The sequence below is a fragment of the Carcharodon carcharias genome, chromosome 1 (genome assembly GCF_017639515.1).
Source record: "Carcharodon carcharias isolate sCarCar2 chromosome 1, sCarCar2.pri, whole genome shotgun sequence".
Classification (NCBI taxonomy): domain Eukaryota; kingdom Metazoa; phylum Chordata; class Chondrichthyes; order Lamniformes; family Lamnidae; genus Carcharodon; species Carcharodon carcharias.
In genome coordinates, this window is record NC_054467.1 from 553,124 (window position 1) to 565,328 (window position 12,205).

At 41.7% G+C, this 12,205-nt stretch overlaps 1 protein-coding gene across 1 annotated transcript in view; it reads right to left on the reverse strand.

The window, feature by feature from the left end:
- LOC121280181 (diacylglycerol kinase theta) overlaps window positions 1-12,205 on the reverse strand; it is a 197,539-nt gene that overhangs the window by 159,222 nt on the left and 26,112 nt on the right. The gene's annotated exons all lie outside the window — the stretch shown is intronic.

The following is a 12,205-nucleotide window of genomic DNA, read 5'->3' on the forward strand; positions in this document are numbered from 1 at the left end:
GATAAAATGTAGATATTTCCACTAAATACTTTTTTTGAAAGGACAGATGCAAAACTGGTACACGAGATTTTACTGGTTAAAATGTAAGAGCCTCAGTCATACATTTAAACAGAAACACAATCGAAAAGGAATTAAATGATAATAAAGTAGTGAGGTAGTAATAATTGAGGATTGAGTGATTTTCTGAAAGTGCAAAGGGAGGGAATTTTGCATTAACCCTGTCAGAATGGAAAACCCTGCCATTTAGTTCATAATATTCTTCATAAGATCATAAGAAATAGGAGCAGGAGTAGGCCATTTGGCTCCATCATTCAATAAGATCACGACAGATCTGATGGTGGACTTAACTCCATTTTCCTCCAGCCTCCCATAACCCTGACTCCCTTGTCGATCAAAAATATGTCTAACCTAGCCTTGAATCTATTCAATCATTCAACCTCTACTGCTCTCTGTAGAAAGGAATTCCAAAGGTGAACAATCCACTAAGAGAAACAATTCCTCTTCATTCCCATTTTAAATGGGAGTGGATGTGATAACAGGACACTTAGAAAATATCAACAGGATTAGACAAAGTCAGCGTGGATTTATGAAAAGGAAATCATGTTTGATAAACCTACTGGAGTTTTTTTGAGGATGTAACTAGCAGAATAGATAAGGGAGAACCAGAGGATGTGGTGTATTTGGATTTTCAGAAAACTTTTGATAATGTCCCACATAAGAGGTTAGTGTGTAAAATTAAAGTACATAGGATTGGGGGTAATATATTAACATGGACTGAGAATTGCTTGGCAGACAGGAAACAGAGAATAGGAACAAATGGGTCTTTTTCAGAGTGGCAGGTGATGACTAGTGGGGTACTGCAGGGATCAGTGTTGGGCCCTAGCTGCTCACAATATATATCAATGATTTGGATGAGGGAACCAAACGTAATATTTCCAAGTTTCCCGATGATACAAAACTTAGTGGGAATGTGAGCGGTGAGGAGGATGTTAAGAGGCTTCAAGGCGATTTAGACAAGTTGAATGAATGGGCAAATACATGACAGATGCAGTATAACATGGATAAGTGGGAAGTTATCCACTTTGATATGAAAAACAGAATGGCTCAGTATTATTTAAATGGTGATAGATTGGGAAATGTTGATATACAAAGGGACCTGGGTGTCCTTATACACCAATCACTGAAAGCAAGCATGCAAGTGCAGCAAGCCTTTAAGAAGGCAAATGGTATGTTGGCCTTCATTGCGAGAGGACTTGAGTACAGGAGTAAGGATGTCTTACTGCAGCTGTGCAGGGCCTTGGTGAGACCACACCTGGAGTATTGTGTGCAGTTTTGGTCTCCTTACCTAAGAAACTTGCCATAGAGAGTGTGCAGCAAAGGTTCACCAGACTAATTTCTGGAATGGGCAAGATTGTCATAAGGAGAGATTGAGCCGACTAGGCCTGTACTGGAGTTTAGAAGAATGAGGGGATCTTGTTGAAACGTATAAAATTCTGACAGGGATGATGTTTCCTCTGGCTGGGGGGTCTGGAACAAGGGGTCAGAGTCTCAGGATACGGGGTAGGCTATTTAGGGCTGAGATGAGGAGAAATTTTTTCACTCAGAGGTTGGTGAACCTGTGGAATTCTCTACCACAGAGACTGTGGAGCCCAAGTCACTGAATATATTTAAGAAGGAAACAGATAGATTTCTGGACTCTAAAGGCATCAAGGGGTATGGGGAGAGTGCGGGAGTACAGCATTGAGATAGAGGATCAGCCATGATCACGCTGAATGACAGAGCAGGCTCGAAGGGCCGAATGACCTACTCCTGCTCCTATTTATGATATTTCTACCGTGCCTCTTAGTTCTACATTCCCCCTTAAGAGGAAACATCCTCTCAACATTTACCCTGTCAAGGCCACCTCAGAAGATCACCTTTTATTCTTCTAAACTCCAATCAGTTAATCCTTTAAGGCAACCCCTTTCATCCCAGGAATTACTCTGAACTGCAACCAATGCAAACATATACTTCCTTATGTAAGGAGACCAAAATTTACACAGTTATCTAGGTACAGTCTCGCCAATGCAAGACTTACCTACTTTTACTCTCTATCCCCCTTACAATAATCTGCCTTCCCAATTACTTGCTGCACCTGCACACTAACATTTTGTGATTCATATACAAGGACACCCAGATCCCACTGTAATGCAGCATTCTGCAGTTTCTCTCCATTTATTTAATATTTTGTTTTTCTATCCTTACTGCCAAAGTGGACAGCCTCACATTTTCCCACATAATACTCCAACTGCCACATTTTTGCCCATTCACTTAACCTTTCTATATCCCTTTGCAGATTCTTTGTATCCTTCTCACAACTTTGCTTTCTTACCTATCTTTGTATCGACGGCAACTTATTGGAGTTCTTTGAGGAAGTAACATGTGCTGTGGGTAAAGGGGAACCGGTGGGTGTACTGTACTTAGATTTCCAGAAGGCATTTGACAAAGTGCCATGTCAGAGATTATTGCGTAAAATAAAAGCTCATGGTATAGGAGGTAACATATTGTCATAGACAGAAGATTGGTTGGCTAACAGGAAGCAGAGAGTAGCCATAAATGGTCTTTTTCAGGTTGGCATGATGTAACGAGTGGTGTGCCACAGGGATCAGCACTGGGGCCTCAACTGTTTACAATTTATACAAATGACTTGGATGGAGAGATGGATGGGATGGTTGCCAAATTTGCTGATGACACAAAGATAGGTAGGATAGTAAGTTGTAAAGAGAACATAAGGAGGTTACAAAAAGGTATAGATAGGTTCAGTGAGTGGCTAACAACCTAGTAAATGAAGTATAATGTAGGAAAATATGAAATTGTCCATTTTGGTAGGAAGAATAAAAGAGAAGCATATTATCTAAACTGTGAGAGATTGCACAGCTCTGGGATTCAGGGGGATCTGGGTGTCTTAGTGTATGAATCACAAAAGGTTAGTATGCAGATACAGCAAGTAATTAGGAAAGCTAATAGAATGTTATCATTTATTACGAGGGGAACTGATTACAAAAGTAGGAAGGCTATGCTTCAGTTATACAGAGCACTAGTGAGACCACATTTGGAGTATAGTGTACAGCATTTAAGGAAGGATGTAAATGTGTTGGAAGCAGTTCAGAGAAGGTTTACCAAATAATACCTGGAATGGATGGGATGAAGAAAGGTTGGACAGGCTGGGTTTGTATCCGCTGGAATTTAGAAGAGTAAGAGGCAACTTGATTGAAACGTATGAGATCCAGAGGGGTCTTGACAGGGTGGATGTGGAGAGGATGTTTCCTCTTGTGGGAGTAGCTAGAACTAGGGGTCGCTGTTTGAAAATAAGAGGTCGTCCATTTAAAGCAGAGATGAGGCGAAATTTTTTCTCTCAGAGGGTTATGAGTCTTTGGAACTCTGTTCCCACTGCCTTTTCAGGAAGAGAATCCTTGACTATTTTTAAGGCAGAGGTGGATAGATTCTTGATTAACAAAGGGGTGGGATATTGGAGGTATGCAGGATGCAGACTGGAGGTGACTATCAGATCAGCCATGATCTTATTGAATGGCAGAGGCTTGAGGGGCCGAGTGGCCTACTCCTGTCCATATGTTCATATCCAAGTCATTTAGATTGTAAATGGTTGAAGCCCCAGCACTGATCCCTGTGACACTCCACTAGTTATAGTTCGCCAACCTGACAATGATAACATTCATCACAGCTCTCTGTTTCCTGTTAATTAGTCAATCCTCCCATTATCATTATCAGATGTGCTCTTCCCAAAAACAGGTCCTTTGGCTTACTATCTTGATGCTTTGTCCTGAGCCATTTTCTTGGCAGTTTTTGTCAGAAGTGGTTTGCCATTGCTTCCCAATTTCAGGGAAATGGTGAGGAGGCAGGTCCCAAGTCTACCTCAGCTGGAACAGGAAATGAATCTGCACTGTTGGTGTTATTCTGAAAAACATGCTAGCCACCTAGCCAACTGAGCTAAGCGGCCATCATAATCAATCCTCTACCCATGCTAAAATATGATCAGAACCATGAGTTCTTCACTTGTGTAGGAACCTTTTATGTGGCACAGAATGACTAAAAGATTAATCAGGAGAAAGGAAATAAAAGTATGAGAGGAAGCTGGTTGAAAATGTAAAAACAGATAGCAAGAGTTTCTACGTTTATTTAAAAAGGAAAAGAGTAAGTAAAGTAAATGTAGGTCCTCTACAGAGTGAGAATGGGAGTTAATAGTAGATAATAAGGAAATGGCGGATGAAATGAACAAATATTTTGCTTCTGTCTTCACCTTGGAGGATACAAAAAACATTTCAGTAATAACCGTAAATCAGGAGGTGGAAAGGAGAGAGAAGCTTGGTGAAATTACAATCACCAGGGAAGCAGCACTGAGCAAACTGATGGACAGCTGACAAGTCTCCGGGTCCTGATGGACTTCATCTTAGGGTCTTAAAAGAGGTGGCTAATGAGGTAGTAGATACGGTGGTGTTAATTTTCCAAAATTTGCTAGATTCTGGAAAAATCCATCAGGCTGAAAAGCAGCAAATATAACCCCTCTATTCAAGAAGAGAGGGAGGCAGAAAACAGGGAACTATAGGCTAGTTAGCATGATGCCTGTCATGGGGAAGGTGTTAGAATCATTCATTCAAGAGGTTATAGCTAGGCACTTAGAAAAACTATAGGCAATCAGGAAAAATCAGCAGGGTTTTGAAAGGCAAACCATGCTTAACAAATTCATTGGAGTTTTTTGAAGAAGTGATGTGCAGTATGGATAAAGGGGAGCCTGTATAACACACTAGTTAGGCCTCATCTGGAGAACTGCATCCAGTTCTGGGCACCATACTTGAGGAAGGATGTGAAGACGTTGGAGAGAGTACAGAGGAGGTTCATAAGAATGATTCCAGGGATAAAGAACTGTAGCTATGAGGATAGATTAGAGAGGTTGGGACTGTTTTCCTTGGAGGAAAGAAGGCTGAGAGGAGACTTGATAGATGTTTTAAAATCCTGAGGGGTATGGACAGGGTAAATAATGAGGATCTGTTCCCACTCAAAGGGAGCATCAAGAACTAGAGGGCACAGATTCAGAATAATTGACAAAAGAAGTAACGGCGATGTGAGGAAAAATGTTTTCACCCGAGGGTGGTTGGAGTCTGGAACAAACTTCCTGATGGGGTGGTGGAGGCAGGTTCGATCGAGGTATTCAAAAGGGAATTGGGGTTGCTCTATGAAAAGAAAAAATGTGCAAGTTTACGGGGATAACGCAGGGGAGTGGGACCAGGTAGAATGCTCTTTCCGAAAGGCCTTATTCTGCACTGTAAAGATTCTGTGATTCTGTAGGCATATGTACTTGGATTTCCAGGAGGCATTTGATAAGGTTATTGCAGAAAATAAAAGATCATGATGTAAGGGGTAATATATTAGCCTGGCCAGAGAATTGGCTGGCTGGCAGAAAACAGAGTATGAATAAATAGGTCTCTGTCTGAGTGGCAGGATGTGACAAATGTAGTCCCGCAGGGGTCTCTGCTGGGGCCTCAACTTTTTACAATTTATATTGATAACTTAGATTGGAGGAATGAAGGTATGGTAGCTAAATTTTCAAATGACACAAAGATAGGTAGCAAAGTATGTTGTGAAGAAGACGTAAGGAGTTTTCAGACTAGGATATAGGTAGGTTGAGTGAGTAGGCAAAATCTGGCTGATAGAGTATAAAATGGGAAAATGTGAAGTTGTTCACTTTGGCAGGAAGAATGAAAAAAAGAGTATTACTTAAACGGAAAATGGCTGCAGGATTCCAAGATGAAGAGGGGTCTAGGTATTCTAGTGCATGAGTCACAAAAAGTTAGTATGCAGGTACAGCAAGTAATCAAGAAGGCTAATGGAATACTATCCTTTATTAAGAGAGGAATTGACCATAAAAGCAAGAATGCTATGCTTCAGTGATACAGGGCATTGGTGAGACTACATGTTGAATACTTTTTGCAGTTTTGGTCTCCTTATTTAAGGAAGAATATAAATGAGTTGGAGGTGGTTCAGAGGAGGTTTACTAGATTGGTACCTGGTATGAATGGGTTGTCTCATGGGGATAGATTGGACAGACTGGGCTTGTTTCCACTGGAGTTTAGAAGAGTGAGGGATGACTTGATTGAAGTATATAAGATCCTGAATGGTCTTGACAAAGGTGGTGTGGAAAGAATGTTTCCTCTTATGGCTGAGTCCAGAACTGAGGGCACTGTTTTAAAATTAGGGGTTACCCTTTTAGGAGAGAGAGGAGGAGAATTTTTTTCTCAGAGGGTTGTGTGACTTTGGAACTCTGCCTCAGAAGGTGGTGGGGGCAGGGTCATTGAATATTTTTAGGGCAGAAGTAGATATATTCTTGTTAGGCAAGGGAATCAAAGGTTATCAGGGTTAGATGGAAATGTGGAAATCACAACACAACAGATCAGCCATGATCTTATTGAATGGCAGAGCAAGCTCGAGGGGCCGAATGGCCTACCTCTGCTCCTATTTCAGATGTTTATATGTCCAGTAGACTTGTCAGCTTTTAGTCCCATTAATTTTCCTAGTATTTTTTCTCTAGTGATCATGATTGTTTTAAGTTCCTCTCTCCCTTTTTCCTCCTGTTTTTTTTTACTATTCTTGAGGTGGCTATTGTGTCATTTACTGTGAAGACAGATACAGGACACTTCTTCAGAGTCTTTGCCATTTCCTTGTATCCCATTGTTAGTTCCCCAGTCTCACCCTCTAAGGGACCAATGCTCACTTTAGCTACTCTCTTCCTTTTTATATACTTGTAGAAGCTTTTATTGTCTGTTTTTGTATTTCTTGCTAGTGTTCTCTCACACTCCGATTTCTCTGCTTTTTTCAGTCATCCTTTGCTAGTTTCTAATTTTTTCCCAATTTCTGGGCTACCACTAATCTTTGCAGCATTGTAAGTCTTTTCTCTCAATTTAATACTATCCTTAAATTCCTTAGTTAAGCATGGATGAGCATTCTCATAGAATCTTTTTTTCTCAATGGAACATTGAACTTTGTTGACAGTTATTAAATATCTCCTTAAATGTCTGCCATTGTTTTTCAAGTGTCTTACATTTTAACTTATTTTTCCATTCTACTTTAGCTGACACTGTCTTCATACCTTTGGAAGTGCCTTTATTTAAATTTAAGATTCTAGTTTCAGACTCATTTCTCACCCTCAAACTGAATGTGAAATTCTATCATGCTATGACCATTCTTACCTAGAGTATCCTTTAGCCTATAACCTGTTTGGTTCCAGAAGATATTGTTCTAAGAACATGTCACAAATACACTCTATGAACTCACCTTCCAGGCCACCTTTGCCAATCTGATTTGTCCAATCTAAATGTAGATTAAAATCACCCATGATCATTGCAGTACCTTTCTTACAAGCCCCCATTATGTTTTGATTTATACTCTGTCCTACAGTGTAGCTAGAGTCAGGGGATTTATAAACTAATCCCACCAGTGATTTCTTTCCCTTTCTATTTTTTTAGCTCCACACAAACTGATTCTACATTTTGATCCTCCAAACCAAGGTCATTTCTCTATACTGTAGTTATCATCCTTTATTAACATTGTTACCACAGTCTCCTTCTCCTTTCTTCCTCTCCTTCCAAAACGTAAAGTAGCAAGAAGGGTCCTTAAGTGGCCACTAAAGAGCCTCAATTGACCCAACAGCTGGCGGACCATCTGAAACCTCCCCGTCTTTGGCAAAATTTCAGCAGACGTGAGTAGGAGACAGGTGCAATACGCACCACCCCAACCCCGCAACCCCGCCAGGCCACTGATTTTACCACACCCCACCTTACTCCATCTCCTGGGAGAGGCGTAAAATTCCAGCCAATGCTTCAATTTGATGACCTTTCATCAGAAAAGGGAAAATTAAAGTCATAGTAGGGTTCAGCCAAGTCCACAGGAAGGAAAGATTGGAGATAGAACCAAAGGAAAGGTCCACGATTGGGTGGAAAGGGAGAGAGATTAGACAACTAAAGTGAAGATGGTGCAAGGCAAAAAGAGATGATAATGGGATAAGTATAGAAACAAAAGAGGAGTCTAGAGGCTAGAGGAAGTGTAAATGAGAATAGCAGAATCAATTTTTTTGATTGCACTCCTTCCTTAAGTCATTGCATCAAGCTGCAAATGATCATTGGTGAGAATTACATCATATTCACAAGAACACAAGAAATAGAAGCAGGAGTGCATGTCCACAGGTCCTTGAAGATGACAGGACAGGTGGGTGGGGTGGTTATGGAATGCTTTTCTTTATTGGACGAGGTATAGAATACAAAAGCAGGGATGTAATGATGGAACTGTATAAAACGCTGGTAAGGCCACAGCTGGAATTTTGTGTACAGTTCTAGTCACCACATTACAGGAAGGGCATAATTGCTCTGGAGAGAGTACAGAGGAGATTTACAAGAATGCTGCCAGGGCTTGAAAATTGCAGCTATGAGGAAAGATTCGATAGGCCAGGGTTGTTTTCCTTAAAACAGAGGAGGTTGAGGCGTAACCTAATTGAGGTGTAAAAAATTATGAGGGGTTTAGATAGGGTAGGCAGTAAAGACTTGTTTCCCCTAGCTGAGGGGTCAATTACCAGGGGCATAGATTTAAGGTGATTGGTAGAAGGATTAGAGGGGACATGAGGAAAAACTTTTTCACCCAGAGGGAGGTGGGCACCTGGAATTCACTGTCTAAATCGGTGGTTGAGTCTGAAACACTCAACTCATTTAAAAGGTACTTGGATCTGTCTCCAAAGTGCTGTAACCTGCAAGGCAACGAACCAGGTGCTGGAAAGTGGGATTAAAATGAGTGTCTAGTTTCTTTTTCATCTTTTTCTGGCTGGCACAAACATGATGGGCTGATTGGCCTCTTTCTGCACCATAACTTTTCTATGGTTTCTATGGAGTAGACCATGTGGCCTGTTGAGTCTGCTCCGCCTTTCAATATGATCATGGCTGATCTTGGGCTTCAACTCCATTTTCTTGCCCACTCCCCATACCAATTAATTCCCTGAGAGATCAAAACTCTATCCCAGCCTTACACAAATTCAACAATGGAGCATCCATAACCCTCTGGGGTAGAGAATTCTATTATGACACAGCCGATGGTAAAGGCTGAGTTGTTCAAATCTCAGAGGGAAACTTGAAACAACTGTCATAAACCATTTTTGCAATTTGTATGTTTCGAGGCTTTGAGTTCAGCAGGAATAAGACCACCAAATCTCGAGGTTTTTTTTATAAAACTAAATTAACAATCATTAATACAAGAAAGATTGTAAGCACATACAAACGTTTACAAATTTACTACTATAATAACTACAAAAGTCCCCTAATTAATGTGATTCTCAGTTAGACCCACAATAAGACAACAGTAAAAGATACAGATTTAAACAGACCCCTGGCAAAGCACACCCTGGGCAGTCACATTCAAAATGAGTTTCTTTCAGCTTTGGGTCCTTGCAGACAGGCACTAGGCTTACAGACAGGAGGCTTTAGATCTTAGAATTCCTCCTCCTTTTACCAACAGCCTTCTCTTCCTTTATACGTATTTTCTTCTTTGAATGCAAATTCTCATTGTGACTAGGTTTTTTTAACTTTAGATCTTCTAACAATAAAATCCTTTCATAATACCCACTTTACTAGCAAACTTTAAAAAATAAGCACATTGTTTCTGAGCTTCACTTGGTTAGGTGTAATTGTTATGGGGAAATAAAGGAATACAGTAATGGTCAAGGGACTCGACTTAAAATATCCCAGCATGCAAAACCACAATTGCTAAGTAGTTAACATTTTAAGTTCAGGCTGGGACAGGGAGAATGCTGAACCTTGCACATTCTCAGGGCTTGCAATCACCAGCAAGGTCCTGGGAGTTAGACTGGAGTCAGAGGATAGCAATAACAAAGATTAAGTGCGTTCTTCAATAGATAGGGGAAGGACAGATGGTCCCAGCTTAGATAGGAAGGCAGGTCTCTGCCTGGGTGAAAGTAGGGTTACCTTTGTACCAGAGACCTGTCTGTTTAATATAAACCTATATGTTGACAAGATCGGAATCTAGAGGATGTTCTTGTACGTGACCAATAATGTATAAATATGGTGAACACTTGTAGTTTAGCAGAGTCCTGTCTCAAGCTGCATTGAGATGGTGCCCTCCAATTGCTCGAATAAACGATCGTAACCTGTACCTAAGTCTCCTGTGGTCCGTTCATCCAAGACACCACAACAATGTGACGCTGCGAGCAGGGTACTCGGATCGGATCCTCGGGACGGCTCTGCAAAGTGGGTGAGTATATTTATTTACCACCCGTAGTTAGTGCAGCAGGCCTACCCGAGAACGGTCCGGTCAAGGATCAAAGAATCAAGAGAAGGACTCAGGACAGGAGATAGGAGGCGCCTGGGGTAATAGGCGGAGCCGTGCAGGCGGGCTAGCGGGGCCAAAGCTCACAGCAAGGGCCGGAATCATTACCCAATTGAGAGGAGGCGGAGCCGTGCTGGCGTGGTTAGGGTTTGAAATATAACCTTAGCCGAAGCCACGCAGGAAGGCCAGACCCCTGTGAAACAGCACATACATAAGTTGTTAGGACCGTGCGAACGTATCGTGCAGAGATAGATGATAAAATAGGAATCAAATGTCGTCAGAGAAACAAAATAGCGCTATGGAACACAACTGGGGAACCGCGGACTCCATTACGAGGTTCATAGCGGAACAGCAGCCAAAAATAATCACTAAAATGCAGAAGGAGGGGTGGAACCCACAGGGAACCCCCGGAGAACAAAAACAGTGGTGGTTAGAGCAAAAAAAGGATAAAGAAAAGAAAGGGATGATGGTTATTATCACACTGTATCTACAGTTGTGTAGGCGGGTTAATACTAAATTCCAGTCGATTAGAGAGCGAGAAACAAAGTCAGATCCAGGACAGATCAGAACAGCCTGCAGTGACACTGATCAAGAGGGGGAAAGCTCCGAAGAAGAAACCTATGAAGCAGCTGAGACAGTTCCGCCCTCAAATGAACCAACTGCCCCACTGTGCCCATTAAATCCCACAGCCCCCATGGCAATAACCGTTAGGAAAAGTAAAGTCAGGAAAGGTGGATTAAAGGGCAAAGAGAGTAAGGGGGCCCAGGGGTGGGGAGGGGATGGAGATTGAGAGGGTTACGGAGAAAGTTAAGCACATATCATTCAGGCCGCGGGAGAAACCAGGTTTTGTTTAAAGAACTGCTGACACTTAAAACTCGGCATAGCAACCCAGATTTTTGGACCAAACTGCGGGAAATGCAAGATTTCCATGCAATGCAACCCCTCAATACTCACATTCTGGTGAAGGCTAAATGCCCAGGGGATATTTGGGGAAGATTACCCCTGCAGTCTAGGAGTGGAGACTGGGCGAAACCTGGGGACGTCCCAGATCGGGAGAAGGTGACAGCCCTGCACAGGAAGTTTGAGAGGGCAGTCAAAGGGGGAGGGAGAAACGAATTGGGGGTGTATAATGTCCAGTGCAGGATGACGAGATTTTCCTGAAAATGTGGAAGGATGATGGGGACCCGAAAGGTCCACTACTCAATTTTCTGTAACTTAAAAAATGAATTGATCTAAGTTACAAGAGCTCCTTGAGCTGGAGAGAGAGAGAAAGAGAGAAAAGGGGCATACCCCTGGGGGAGATAATAAGCAGTGGCAGGCAGGGGAAATGTGAGCTTTGGTCAGTTTGATTGTCCCTATAGGTGGAGCCTTCAAGTTCCCTTTATTTCCCCCACTGCTATTTGAAGTTTCATTTAGAATATGAGAGTTAAGGATACAGGAATATAAATACATACTTCTAAATGTATGTTTGTTTGTGTGCAAGGAAGCATTTGTATGTGAGCTGTAATGTGTTTTCTTCCATAAATTGTTATTTATGTGTGCAGTTCAGCACTTTAGGGTTGAAAGGCCCATGTTAGATTAAAAGAAAAGTATACTCAAACATTCCAAAGTTTTGAGTATAAGGTTTGAGTTGAGATTTCTGGCAAAAAGGGTGGCAATTTGAAGATATCATGAAGCTAGACAGGGTTAGATGAACCAACCTTTGTACCACTCCCTTGCAGACTAGTAGGGAATAACCCTCATCACCAGCTTCCAAGCTGATCGGGATTGATACATACGAGTTACATTAACTCAGACCAGTTAGTATTCTAAAATTCTGAGGGGAAAA